Below are 15,307 nucleotides of genomic sequence, written 5' to 3'. Positions count from 1 at the left end.
CCACCATAAAGTTTCGCACCCCGATGTGGCCCTTGGGCCACAAAGTTTGCTCACCCCTGGATTAGATGATCATGGAATCTGAATCTAGTGCCAAATTTGATTCAGCACATCTTTATTCCCTCTGGTTCAAAAATCAAATGCTTTTTTTGTAGTGCACTGCAATTTTCCTTTAAAATATTAGGATGTTGCATAGTCATGTAGAACCCGACTTAATATAACCCAGACTGGTTCAGTAAAGTTGAAGATTAAGAAAACTAAAATAAAAAGGAAACCATCAGCAATGTAGTTTTACATTACTTATTTCATGGTAAGTAGGTAATGTTCGTGAACATTCAATCTTGCCTACTCTAATTAAATCAAGGGGGTGCTGCTGATGATAATCTTTTATTCAAGCTTTGGCCACTGAAAAGGTAAGATGAATAATAGCTGCATCATGAACGTTACTGTGTGGCATCCATAAAGCCTTGCTAGAGAATGTGATCTGTAATTCAACACCAGACAGGCATAATTTAGCAACTGAACCAGTTGATCTGCCCTCTCAGAGAGCAGACCACCACATCTGTACTGCCTGACACATGCATTTGAAAATAAACAAAATGGGAAGTCAACGAAGCTTTAATGATCATGATGTCTAATTTCAATTAGATACAGTGGGAGCTCACTAATTTTCTCTTGGCTAGTTCGCAAAACCCATGATTCTTAGGAAATCTGTGCACCCCCCAGCAAAGGTTTAAGAGCAGTGAGCTGTTGTGAGGTCTCATATTAATAAGACTTTCCTAGTTTAATAAAATATACAGTGCCTGCATTATGGTATGTTGACAGGTATAGCATAGTTTTGTGATAAATGAAACCCTTATTGCATGAGCCATATTCACTCTATGTAATTACCACAGTTCTGGGCAACCACAACTGGATTCCCCGCGGTAGCTCCCCAGGGGTACCCTCTCTTAGCTTCCATTTCCCTATCTGTTGCCTTTCTTGGGTGGAGACATGTCTCTCTCCCTTGTGACCAGGGTATTCCCAGGCTGTACAGTTATCTGCCTTCACTGAGTCACTCCCCAGCCTAAACAAACCTGCTTGCTTTCTCTTCACAGACATATCAGGAGCAATTACACTGTTATCTAAAACAAAAACAATGAGGCGTACTAGTGGCACCTTAGAGCATCTCTAAGGTGCCACGAGTACTCCTCATTGTTTTTGCTTTTGCTGATACAGAATAACACAGCTACCACTTGGAAAACTGAACAGGAGTACTTGTGGCACCTTAGAGACTAACAAATTTATTAGAACATAAGCTTTCATGGGCTGCAGCCCACTTCATCGGATGCATAGAATGGAACATATAATAAGAAGATATATATATATATATATATATATATATATATATATTCATACAGATAAGTTGGAAGTTGCCATACAAACTGTGAGAGGCTAATTAGTTAAGATGAGCTATTATCAGCAGGAGAAAAAAACTTTTGTAGTGATAATCAAGATGCCCATTTAGACAGTTGACAAGAAGGTGTGAGGATACTTAACTTTAGGGAAATAGATTCAATATGTGTAATGACCCAGCCACTCCCAGTCTCTATTCAAACCCAAGTTAATGGTATCTAGTTTGCATATTAATTCAAGCTCAGCAGTTTCTCACTGGAGTCTGTTTTTGAAGCTTTTCTGTTGCAAAATTGCCACCCTTAAATCTTTTACTGAGTGGCCAGAGAGGTTGAAGTGTTCTCCTACCAGTTTTTGAATGTTATGATTCCTGATGTCCGATTTGTGTCCATTTATTCTTTTGCGTAGAGACTTTCAGTTTGGCCAATGTACATGGCAGAGGGGCATTGCTGGCACATGATGGCATATATCATATTGGTAGATGTGCAGGCGAACGAGCCCCTGATGGCGTGGCTAATGTGATTAGGTCCTATGATGTGTCACTTAAATAAATATGTGGACAAAGTTGGCATCGGGCTTTGTTGCAAGGATAGGTTCCTGGGTTAGTGTTTTTGTTGTGTGGTGTGTAGTTGCTGGAGAGTATTTGCTTCAGGTTGTGGGGCTGTCTGTAAGCGAGGACTGGTCTGTCTGCCAAGATCTGTGAGAGTGAGGGATCATTTTTCAGGATAGGTTGTAAATCTTTGATGATGCGCTGCAGAGGTTTTAGTTGGGGGCTGAAGGTGACAGCTCTTTGTTGGGCCTGTCCTGTAGTAGGTGACTTCTGGGTACTCTTCTGGCTCTGTCAATCTGTTTTTTCACTTCAGCAGGCGGGTATTGTAGTTTGAAGAAAACTTGATAGAGATCTTGTAGGTGCTTGTCTCTATCTGAGGGATTGGAGCAAATGTGGTTGTATCGCAGAGCTTGGCTGTAGACAATGGATTGTGTGGTTTGTCCTTGATGGAACCTGGAGGCATGTAGGTAAGTGTAGCGGTCAGTAGGTTTCTGGTATAGGGTGGTGTTTATGTAACCATCGCTTATTAGCACAGTAGTGTCCAGGAAATGGACTGCTTGTGTGGATTGGTCTAGGCTGAGGTTGATGGTGGGATGGAAATTGTTGAAATCATGGTGGAATTCCTCAAGGGATTCTTTCCATGGGTCCAGATGATGAAGATGTCATCAGTGTAGCGCAAGTAGAGTAGGGCTGTTAGGGGATGAGAGCTAAGGAAGCATTGTTCTAAGTCAACCATAAAAATGTTGGCATACTGTGGGGCCATGTGGGTACCCATAGCAGTGCCGCTGACTTGAAGGTATATATTGTCCCCAAATGTGAAATAGTTGTGGGTGAGGACAAAGTCACAAAGGTTAGCCACCAGGTTTGCCGTGACATTATCGGGGATACTGTCCCTGATAGCTTGTAGTCCATCTTTGTGTGGAATGTTGGTGTAGAGGGCTTCTACATCCATAGTGGCCAGGATGGTGTTTTCTGGAAGATCACCGATGGATTGTAGTTTCCTCAGGAAGTCAGTGGTATCTTGAAGATAGCTGGGAGTGCTGGTCGCCTGTGATGATGGGGTGTCCAGGATTCCCAGGTTTATGGATCTTGGGAAGCAGATAGAATATCCCTGGTTGGGGTTCTAGGCATGTGTCTGCACTGATCTGTTCCTGTGCTTTTTCAGTGAGTTTCTTGAGCAGATGGTGTAGTTTCTTTTGGTAATCCTCAGTGGGATCAGAGGATAATGGCCTGTAGAATGTGAACTTAGAGAGCTGCCCAGCAGACTCTTGTTCATATTCCAAATTATTCATGATGACCACCTCACCTCCTTTGTCAGCCTTTTTGATTATGATGTCAGAGTTGTTCCTGAGGCTGTTGATGGCATTGTGTTCAGCACGGCTGAGGTTATGGGGCAAGTGATGCTGCTTTTCCACAATTTCAGCCCGTGCACGTCGACGGAAGCAATCTATGTAGAAGTCCAGTCTGTTGTTTTGACCTTCAGGAGGAGTCCACACAGAATCCTTCTTTTTGTAGTGTTGGTAGGAAGGATTCTGTGGGTTAGTATGTTGTTCAGAGATGTGTTGGGAATATTCTGTGAGTCGGAGACATCAAAAGTAGGATTCTAGGTCACCACAGAACTGTATCATGTTCGTGGGCCTGGAGGGACAAAAGGAGAGGCCCCAAGATAGGACAGACTCTTCTGTAGGGCTAAGAGTATAGCTGGAAAGATTAATAATATTGTTGGGTGGGTTAAGGGAACTACTGTTGTGGCTCCTTGTGGCATGTAGCAGTTTAGATAGTTTAGTGTTCTTTTTCCTTTGTAGAGAAGCAAAGTTTGTGTTGTAAATGACTTGTCTAGTTTTTGTAAAATCTATCCATGAGGAAGTTTGTGTGGAAGGTTGGTTTTTTATAAGAGTATCCAGTTTTGAGAGCTCATTCTTAATCTTTCCCTGTTTGCTGTATAGGATGTTGATCAGGTGGTTTTGCAGTTTCTTTGAGAGTGTGTGGCACAATCTCACAGCATAGTCTGTGTGATATGTAGATTGTAATGGATTTTTTACCTTTAGTCCTTTTGGTACGACATCCATCTGTTTGCATTTGGAAAGGAAGATGATGTCTGTCTGTATCTGTACAAGTTTTTTCATGAAGTTGATGGATTTCCATTCCATACAGCTAAATTCAGTGCCTTGCATAATGACAGGTTTCAGAGTAGCAGCTGTGTTAGTCTGTATCTGCAAAAAGAACAGGAGTACTTGTGGCACCTTAGAGACTAACGAATTTATTAGAGCATAAGCTTTCGTGGGCTACAGCCCACTTCATCGGACGCATAGAATGGAACATATAGTAAGAAGATCTATCTATCTATATATATATATATACATACATACTGAAAACTGTTATCTAAGTTACCACAGAGTTCTTTCTAAGCAAGCCTACTTTATTCTTAGGATAAAAAGTGTTACAGAGAAAACATATTAAAACGCTAAAAGACACACATGCCAATAAGCCTATGAGGCATCACCTGTCAGGCTTTGGGTTCTAGGCAGGCAGAGCCAGCCAGAGAGTCAGAAGTGAACCCAGGGCAGCGCTGAAACCGGGGCCCGAGGGACAGGCTTTGGGTTAGAACAGAGGTCAGAGTTCACAGAGAAGCCAAATCAGGATTGGAGTCTAGGCGCAGGCTGAAGGTGAAAGCCCAGTTGGAGTCAGTTAATCAGAGCTTCAGATCAGAATAGGTACCCAGTCTTATGAGGCTTTAGTAGACCAAGTCCTTCCAATCCTCTCCTGAGGATTGGGGTCCTCTGTAGACCAGGAATCCTGGTATTTGCTAGATCAGGAAGAAAGTCCTGAGTCAGCCAAAATGCAGACTTTTTATCCAAAAGTCTTTTTAGAATCATAGAATCATAGAATATCAGGGTTGGAAGGGACCTCAGGAGGTCATCTAGTCCAACCCCCTGCTCAAAAGCAGGACCAATCCCCAATTAAATCATCCCAGCCAGGGCTTTGTCAAGCCTGACCTTAAAAACTTCTAAGGAAGGAGATTCCACCACCTCCCTAGGCAATGCAGTCCAGTGTTTCACCACCCTCCTAGTGAAAAAGTTTTTCCTAATATCCAACCTAAACCTCCCCCACTGCAACTTGAGACCATTACTCCTTGTCCTGTCCTCTTCCACCACTGAGAATAGTCTAGAACCATCCTCTCTGGAACCACTTCTCAGGTAGTTGAAAGCAGCTATCAAATCCCCCCTCATTCTTCTCTTCCGCAGACTAAACAATCCCAGTTCCCTCAGCCTCTCCTCATAAGTCATGTGTTCCAGACCCCCTAATCATTTTTGTTGCCCTTTGCTGGACTCTTTCCAATTTATCCACATCCTTCTTGTATTGTGGGGCACAAAACTGGACACAGTACTCCAGATGAGGCCTCACCAATGTCGAATAGAGGGGGATGATCACGTCCCTCGATCTGCTCGCTATGCCCCTACTTATACATCCCAAAATGCCATTGGCCTTCTTGGCAACAAGGGCACACTGCTGACTCATATCCAGCTTCTCGTCCACTGTCACCCCTAGGTCCTTTTCCGCAGAACTGCTGCCTAGCCATTCGGTCCCTAGTCTGTAGCTGTGCATTGGGTTCTTCCGTCCTAAGTGCAGGACCCTGCACTTATCCTTATTGAACCTCATCAGATTTCTTTTGGCCCAATCCTCCAATTTGTATCCTATTCCTGCCCTCCAGCGTATCTACCACTCCTCCCAGTTTAGTATCATCCGCAAATTTGCTGAGAGTGCAATCCACACCATCCTCCAGGTCATTTATGAAGATATTGAACAAAACCGGCCCCAGGACCGACCCCTGGGGCACTCCACTTGACACCGGCTGCCAACTAGACATGGAGCCATTGATCACTACCCGTTGAGCCCGACAATCTAGCCAACTTTCTACCCACCTTATAGTGCATTCATCCAGCCCGTACTTCTTTAACTTGCTGACAAGAATACTGTGGGAGACCGTGTCAAAAGCTTTGGTTAGCTTTACTTTTTCTTTGTCTGAGGGTCTCTGGAGAATCCAGTGTGAACTAGTTATGCATATCTCCCCAGAGGCTGATAGCAGAGGAAGTTCATTAGCATCCCCCTCCCTATTAGAGAAGATGCATGCAATGCCAAAACATGTACACAATTGCATTTTTAATACAATGTACCCCAAAGGTGTTGGCACAAATTTGATAAAGTTTAACTCAGCTCGGTAAAGCTTATTTTAATTCCATAAGGTTTGTTCAGTACATTACAGGATATTGTCAATTGTCACAGTAACTTCACAGAATTCAGCGGTGTTGTACCCACTATGGCTAAATTGGTATACATTTATTCAAATAGAAATTTCATAAACATTTTGTGATGGTTATCCATAGAGAGGTTCCTAAACATTAGTGAGCACTAGGATCTGACAAAACCCATTCATGCCATTTGGGTTGGTCCTACAGACTTTATCGGGAATTGGATCAGGTCCTTAGTATAGCAGTCTCATTGACATCACTGGGACTACACAAAAGTGTAAAGTTAACGTATGAATAAGTGTTTGCAGGACTGGAGTGTATAATGTATGCTTCCTAGAACTTTACTTTTTTGCCTGAGGAGCCAAATTTATCCCTCACGACTGAACTGAAGTCTGAGTTATGGTCCAAAGCATGAATTTGAGTTATGGTCCAAACACTATATATCATTTAATAGGACCAATAATTGTATTATTGCATATTTAGACTCCAAGGCCTATGTATTTCCTTTTGTTTTAAAAAAAAGCTTTACATAGTGCTGAGATTTCATCAAAGATATAAAACTGATTAGATTTGGCTACTCGAGTTCATATAATCAGTTCAAATGAAGAGCTTCCTACAGATATGTCTGAGTGCTGGAGAAATCATAAAGTACAATTCTAAATAGTCCCATTTATATGAGTGGTGCAAGTTAAGGCCCAGTCCTATTCCCATTAAAGTATTCTGAAAAATTCCCAATGAATTCACTGGTTCTAAATCAGTCCTTTATTTAACATGGTCATCTATAGCTATGTGGGAACCAATGTCACGGTCTAATATCACTTCCAACTTGTCTAAACCAGAACACTCTCTCCACTTTCTCAGAAATATTCTGAAAGAACAGATAGTCTTTGAACCAAATTCTGGCTCAGAACATTGGATGAAGCAGGTTTAAAGTAAGTAGCTGATTCACACAAGCTGAGGAGCTAGCTCATAACATTTTATCAAAATGTCTCTCGCTATATAATCCAAAATATAATATATATATTTCAGTTTATATATTCATGTCAAAAAGTGTTTGTCTCAAAATAAAAGCATTAGATCAACAAAATGGGTATAGTTCTTTTAACATCTGTTCTGTTTCCACTGGATGGTATTTTGAAAAATATAGACAGAAATATCTTCCAGTAATTATGAAAAAAGTATTTTTCAGTTAAAAACCTGCCAGGAACAATGACAGAAAGCAAACACAAGATTGGAGATTTACCTAATCATTGATCTTCTTTTGTAAATCAGATCTTCAGCTCTGCATGAATCATTTAGCTTAATAGTCACAAGGAATTTCATTTTGCTGTATGTTCATACAGGATATTGTCTCTATGGAATTAGTTGTCCAATCAGGGTGACTTTCCCTCCTATTTCACCTCTTTTCTTTCGGCACTTTTTAATGTGAATAAGGCTCCCACAAGCAGGAGGTTGGCAGCATAGATACTTTAAACATCAGTTAATCTTTTATTTCTCTTTTCCTCCTTCCCCAGCTTCTGTAGATTCAAATACTTTCACTGGTGATGCAGACATGATCTCTTCTGAATAGACAATGTGACACAGTTTAACATATTCAGTGTTCACAAATAATGTTTCCACATATACTCCAGATATTCACATGCAGGTTTTTCTTTACCCAGCCATTTCCTCCAAGACTCCTGGAATTTCAGATATAGTTTAAGAAATAATCTTCTGTACTTCAGGTAAAATTATAAATTACATGGTAATTATTATTATAATCGCTGTATATTGGCCAAATCCTTATTCACATGGATAGTCCCTACTGAAGGGAGTAATCCCACTGAATTCCATGCATGATCCAACTAAGTGGTGTGGCTGCCTAAGAAAACAATATGCATTTATGGCTAATGTAAAGTCTTTTCAGTCATCTCTTAAATGGTATTAGAGGCTTCATGGATGCTTCATCAGTGGTCACTTTTTTTCTTTTAAATCCCTTTAATCTCCCTTGCAGAGCCAAAAGGGCTAATGTTTTGAGAAAAATGCTGCCATGGGCTGATCTTAACTGTTGCTCAAAACACAAGTATGCTGTATTTACCAATGTTCATTCTCTCTCCCAGAGAGTGAGTGTCACCTCTAATACATCCAGGGGTCTCCACTCATAGACTCATAGATTTTAAGGCCACCAGGAACCATCATGATCATCTAGTCTGACCTCTTGCACATTACAGGCCACAAAACCTCACCCGCCCACTCCTGTAATAGACCCCCTAAACTCTGGCTGAGTTACTGAAGTCCTGAAATTATGATTTAAAGACTGCACATTACAGAGACTCCGCCACTTACATTTGTTTAAACCTGCAAGTGACCCATGCCCCATGCTGCAGAGGAAGGCAAAAACACCCCCAGGTCTCATACCTCAGTCCCTCACATGGAAATGAGATGTAATAATCATTAAGGTATCATGTCACTCTGATGCTGCTGTAGTTTACAAATATTTTAATTATATGTTTTATTTTCTCCTTTTGTGTATTGCAGCGAAGCCAGAGATACATTAGAATTCCGTTTTTCTGTTTTCCCAGTATGTAAATGCTGTACACAGTGCAGTTTCACCAGGGTATAAGATCCCTCTGGTAAGTATTTTCAGCAAATCGTATCTCTTCACTAATTCTTGGCAATGCCCTGATGTTCACTGCATTTCAAATGTGCATTCTGGTGTAACCATCCACTTGAGGTAAGGCAATAGAGGATCTCAGCCAAGTAGACTCAATAATACCCTTTGCGCCTACACCTGCGTTGTTGTTGCTTTTCCGGTAAAAGGTCTTCTTTTACTAATAGACTGATATCTTATGCTGTAAAAGTGTACCGCAAGCTTTGCATTTCTGCTGGGCCTTTACCATTTACTTGTATCACCCCTACCCTGACACCTTTACGTGGCCTTAAAAATTAATGCAATTCCTTTAATAGTCTTCCAGGGTCTGGGGGGTGGGAGGGTGGGTTATGTGCTTGGGTGTCTGAATTTATATAAAGGAACAAACCATGTACCTGAGAGCCAGATGTATCCTTTAGTACTCACATTACATTCATCTTTGAGGAAAAATATTTCCATGATGCCTGGGAAGTTCCACAACCTAATGCAATAACACTAAGACTCCTATTTTATTTTTAATTTAGAGGGCCATATCATAAACTTATGTAAATCCATGTTGCTTTACTGAAGTTAATAAGCTACCTTGATTTACACCAACTGAAAATGTGTTGGCTAGAATTTAAAAAAAAGCCAATAGCAAAGAGCCATTTTATGTTATTTTGTGTATTCATAATGCACATCTCTGGATACATTTGTATATTATGCATATATACTACATATACTCATTGTCTTTGAAATATCTGTCTGATGGGGTGGGTTGAAAGGACTGTGACCAGAGGGGAGGCGGAGGGAACAAGCTACTCAGGAGTCCAACACTACTCAGGAGTCCAACGCTCAGGAGTGTTGGACTCCTGAATAGCTTGTTCCCCCCACCTCCCCTCTGGTCACTGTTCTTTCAACCCACCCCATTAGACAGATAACTACCATGGCTATTTACTCCAGTTTTCAAAATAAATGTCATGTTATTTTTCAGAGATGGTGTGACATACCAGGGTGCAATTTAGACTAATGATCAGCTGTGTCAGCCCTACCCTGCAACCTTGAGTGTCTTACAATGTCTTACTGAAATAGCTCCCACCTGGGCTGCTCACAAACTGCCTTACAGCATGCAAGCTATGCCTTGAGTTACACTCTGGCTCTGACCAATTTGGTTATACTTCAGGGTGACCCCAAGACACCTCCAGTCTTAGATTTCCCCCCAGAAATGTATGTCCTTTACTGCCCAGCCATCTTCTGGACAATACAAGTTATATTAAGCCCATTATTTCTTTAAAAGAATAATATGCGCACAATTTGTCACCGCAAATGGAGTTGTCCAGCCACTTCAATTTAAACACACTGGATGAGATAAAAAAATAAAACAAGTTTATTAACTACCACGAAACAGATTTTAAGTGAGGACAAGTAATGAGGCATAAAAATCAGAAATACAATAAAAATAAAATGCTACTGGTAACTAACTTAACAAACTATGGTAAATTCAAAGCAAAGTTCTCCCACCACATGCTCTCAGCAATCTTAATGACCCCTTCTCCCAGAGTCCAATGAAAGCTTCTGTTGTTGCTTCAGGTGCAATGAATGTGATGGGCAGGGGGGAGGGTGGGTGCCTTGGGGTGTTTGTCCCTCCTTTTCATATTCCTGTCTCCCCATTTGAGAATTTCCAGCTGGAAGCAGTTTGTGTGGAAGGAAACTCTTTGCTAAAATGTAGATTTTTCACCCATGCCCCCTTTCCTGACAAAGAATGGCCAGTTAACAGGTAATGGTCCATCAGTCTTGTTTATACCTGGCTGAGACAGCTTACTCTTTGTCTCAAGAAACTGGTTTGGCCTTTTCCCTGACTTCTCTAGAAAACATACTTTTAGTCATGATCTCAATTTATGTTTAAAACTTCACATATAACTCTACTACATGCATTTTGCCATGGTATTATTGATCAGCAAATTATGAGTTTTTAAATGATACCTCACAAGGCTTGCCTTGTACCAAAACAATGACAATAGTGTGTAGGCTGTGAACACAGACGTATATTCTGTCACAGATGGGCTCAAACCAGAACACAGAATTTGACATCTCACTGCTTTCCCTTCTTGAAATTCTGGACTACAGATACAAACTTTACAATCAAACATTTCTAAAATGGACCAAGCTGGAGCATCAAACCCAAGCACTCTGCACTTCAGGGAACATTGCACTAAAATCTGATTCCAGATCTGAATATAAACTTCTCTACTCTGGCTAATCTTTAGTATTAATTGAGGCCAAAATAAATGTTATTCATGATGAGCTAACTCCTTAGCAGATTTTTTTTCCCAGAAATATTTTATTTAATATGTTTTGAACTGAAACTTCACTGAACCTATTTAGAATTTCCCCATGTTATTAGAACACAATAGTCATAACCAAGTACACCTTTCAGAACTGTTAATTAAAAGGGAATGTTGGGATAAATAAACACATATGCCAGGGGAGAAAACCTGGATTTGTGCTGGAAATGGCCCACCTTGATTATCATACACATTGTAAGGAGAGTGATCACTTTACATAAGCTATTACCAGCAGGAGAGTGGGGTGGGGGGAGAGAAAACCTTTTGTAGTGATAATCATCCATTTTTTCATGGTTTGTGTGTATAAAAACGTCTTCTGTATTTTCCACAGTATGCATCCGATGAAGTGAGCTGTAGCTCACGAAAGCTTATGCTCAAATAAATTGGTTAGTCTCTAAGGTGCCACAAGTATTCCTTTTCTTTTTGCAAATACAGACTAACACGGCTGTTACTCTGAAACCTGTTCTTTTTAGAGGTCAACAGTTGGGATCTCCTGCAGTGCTTATGTTAATTGTTGTCCAAATTTTTACCAGGAACTGTTTTGTCCATATGGCACTCGGTGAACATGTTTGTAAATATAGGGTCTGTAGAGAGAAATGAAAATAAGAAAACTATAGTACATACAGAGAAACCTAATACTTCACCTGCTCTATTATGATATATAATTTGCAATGGTGATTAAATATGTGTGTACACATTATATACATGTATACAAGAGGAAAATAGTTATTTATATAGAGAATGTTTATCAGAATAAAGAGAAATATGTACTGTACATAGAGATGCAGATGGAGGCTCAGATTATTGGGAATAACTAGTTCCCAAGGCTTGAAAAAAGCAAAAGGGAGTCTCAGAAGTGAGTATAATGTCCAAAACTTCACTGCAAGGACATTGTTGCCCACTGGAGGTCACATTTCTCAACCCAAGAGGCATTGTTATTCCCTATAAAACGTATATAGACAGATGTTTTTAGTTAGTTATATTGCTTGAAGATGAATTTCTCCTATAAATGTGTATTGCAAAAAAAGCATACAAAATGGTGTTTGTCCCTTGATTCTCATTTATGATTTCTAAAGATAGTCTTTTGTTTTCAAAAAATAATTTCTTATTTGTTTTTGTTTATTATTATTTACAATTTGTTTTTTACATTTATAAATACAAGGTTCTGACTTCCATTATTTGCTGAAGGACTGTGGCAGGTTCTTTGAAAAAGCTGAATGGTGACATCTTAGCAAATTTAAACTTGAGATAGTGAAATTCAATATTGCCTTTATCACTCCTCTACTTGGAACTAGGAAAGCTGTTAGTCAAGTTTCAACTTCAAGCAGTGATATCATCATCCAGGTCTTTCAAGGATCTTGGGAAAAAGCTCCACCAAAAAGAAGTCAGAACTGATATTTTCTTTTTTATATAAAGAAAAGTGGAAAATGAAACACTTTGAAGAAAACCCCAAACTTTGAAGCTAGATTTCTTTTTTAACTTCATAAAGAAGTAAACAAAACAAAGATTTAGATTACTTTAGATTTCCTGATCAGTATGAGATAGCAGCTGGCCAGAACCAAATCTGTATAGCTGTAAACTCTCAAGGGATGGGGGATGGTTCTGTTTTCACCTCCCTCATGTTAACCAATACATATATATTAGGTGTAGTATACACTGTATTAACAGGTATTATGTGCCTGCTATTAGTATGTGTGTGTGTGTGTGTGTTTTGGGAAGTTATGTTTACTGAATGTATTATGCTCTCCCGACTATTCTGGTCACCCATGTCTAGTATCCCACAACACTCTGCAAAGCTGAAGTCAGTTTTGGCATTAGAAAATAGGAGGCCTGCCAAAGCCAAGATACATGCCTGGTGTGTCCTAGCACAGGCTGGGATGTACTTCTACACTGAACTGGTTTGGCATGAAGTATCCAAAACAGAGATAAGGAAAGTACAGAACCAAACAAGTTAAGGAACTTCCATTAACTAATGGGTTGTAATTTAGTGACATATAGAGAGTTTTGTAACTTCTAAAACCATACTATAAATACAGCTAGTTTAAATGCATATTTCCAAATCACACCTTCTATTTAAGGTGAACACACTTCAATAATTTGCTTCCCAAATACTCACCAGATTGACCATTCATTGCTCCTCTGTCTTTGGTGCACACCTTCCAAGACTGGGTAACACTTACCACCAGAATTCGTGGCTAATGTTGACTCTTGTGACTACCCCTGATCAGATGGCCCTGATTGTAAAGGAAAAAGAGGATAATGTCAGAAACCTCCTCTCATCAGGCAGAAGGAAAATAGTGACATGCTGCAAGGACATTGCAAACAGAGTTAACCATCTGGCTGTCTCCCCTCTCACTGAAGTGACTGTGGCTTCTGTTCAAGAAGAAGGTGAGAAGCCATGAGGCTGCCAGCTGACAATGAGAAGTACTTATGGAACGACTTTTGTTTAGTTAGAAGGGATAGAACTGAAGTAATGCTCTGGAAGGTGTTAGCCTGAGGTGTAGGATACAGGAGGGAAAGCAAGAAGAAGAGGCTACACATTTCAGATTTTTGTCTACTGTGTAAAAATACAGTAAGTATCAAACAATTCCCGATCTCTCATCTTTTGTCATCTGGCTTATTTGAATAGTGGCCAATCCCCCTATCCGTTGGAGAGCTTTGGGCTGAATGGACAACTTCCTCACAGGAGAGAACCTTACTCCTGGCTCAGGCAGAGCTCTCATCTCTGACCACTGCCTGATAAGCTGCCTTTGACCTTATACTAGATCTGGCTGAAAAAAATGATTTTTTTTTAAAGAAAAAGTTGACCATTCTTTGTGTGATATCTTTGCAAAAATGTTTCCCTCTTTTTGACCTGCTCTGGTTTATACAGAGGCACCATTCTCCTCCACTCTCTTTATGCCCTGCAGATCCCTCCTGGGGCCTCCTACATAGTCACAGCGTCCAACCTTTTTTATTCACAGCCTCTCCCTTGGTTCTTTGCTGTTTAGGACAAAAAAAACCCAAGACAAGCCCCCTTGCTCAGCATGCTCCTTTCTTCTTCTTCCTCAGACAGCCACACTTCCCTACCTTCTTCCTTTTCTGAGGTTGGCCAGCTTGGCCTACTCATTTTTTGCTGCCCAAAGGAACATGTCGTTTGGAAAGAAAGAAGTTTTCCTCTGGGTCTTTGGTTCTTCAATCTGGCTGCATGAACTATCACTACAAACTAATAAGGAATGGGCATTGCACCTGAAATGACTCAGCAGCCATTCCATGGTTGAACCACCATCAGCAGTGGGACAGAGAGACCATTGAAATGAACATAAAGTAGTTGTCTTCTTCCCTTACCTCAACTCCTTTGGCTTGTGCCTCTCTTCCATGACACCCAAACTCAAAGGAGATAAAGAGGAAGCCATCAGTATTCACCTCCCCGCCATTATGATCTCCTCCTGGGTAAAAGCAGAAGGGATCAATCACTGGCACATCTTGGAGATTTCCCCTGCCTCAATCCAAAATGCCTCTAATTTCACATTCCACCCAGTGCAGGCAAAGTAAAAAAAAACCCTGAAGGTTAAAAGCACCTAGATTCCTTAAATACGTTCAGGTACATTTGTCAGTGCTTCCCACCACACATGTAGTACCCATATATGTATCTGTAGGTAGTCTGAGTAAATTACCATGATTGAGACTATACTTTCAGGGATCATTTCTATAGTTTGTAACTAGAGAAGTGTAGCCGAAAGTGTCTTGAGCTGGTGCAATTCCTGGCCACCAGGTGAAGGAGGAAGGTGAATGAAAGAGAGAAGGGAGAAAGTCAGACATGATTCAGCTACAGGGAGTAACAGACAGATGGCAGTTTAATTCAAAAAAGGCCTTTTCCTACTTAACTGCTATTTACATGGCGTATTTTTCCGGATTCCAGAATGGCCACCAGGTTTCCTGGAAGTGATCTCATAAGACACATCTCATCTGTTAATATCAGCATTTATCTTCTTGGGCAAACTTTGCAGGGCGCCCATTAACTCTGTTGAAGAGTATCTTCCAAGTGCTAGGCAAGGCATTATAGTTAATGATGGTAGATGCTTGCTGAGAGTATCTGTTTCTGACAGTTCTGTTATCCTGTCATAAACAGATTGCATATTATTGTTGGACCTGTACAGTTGCGTTCAGCTCACCATACTTATGC

At 40.5% G+C, this 15,307-nt stretch overlaps 1 long non-coding RNA gene and 1 pseudogene across 1 annotated transcript; one reads left to right on the top strand and one right to left on the bottom strand.

The window, feature by feature from the left end:
• Positions 1-10,208: 10,208 nt before the first annotated feature.
• Positions 10,209-14,614, bottom strand: LOC140904931 (uncharacterized). The gene is made up of 3 exons (XR_012156682.2): positions 14,470-14,614; positions 13,259-13,376; positions 10,209-11,726 (listed from the first exon to the last, which is right to left on the bottom strand). It is a non-coding gene; the product is annotated as an uncharacterized LOC140904931 (long non-coding RNA).
• Positions 14,615-14,805: 191 nt separating this feature from the next.
• LOC140905675 (small nucleolar RNA U3) lies at positions 14,806-14,908 on the top strand (annotated as a pseudogene).
• The last annotated feature ends 399 nt before the right edge of the window (positions 14,909-15,307 follow it).

Source organism: Lepidochelys kempii, chromosome 1 (genome assembly GCF_965140285.1).
Source record: "Lepidochelys kempii isolate rLepKem1 chromosome 1, rLepKem1.hap1, whole genome shotgun sequence".
In the NCBI taxonomy this organism is placed as follows: domain Eukaryota; kingdom Metazoa; phylum Chordata; order Testudines; family Cheloniidae; genus Lepidochelys; species Lepidochelys kempii.
Note: the sequence above shows the minus strand (reverse complement) of the source record. Positions and strands in the feature narration are given on the sequence as shown.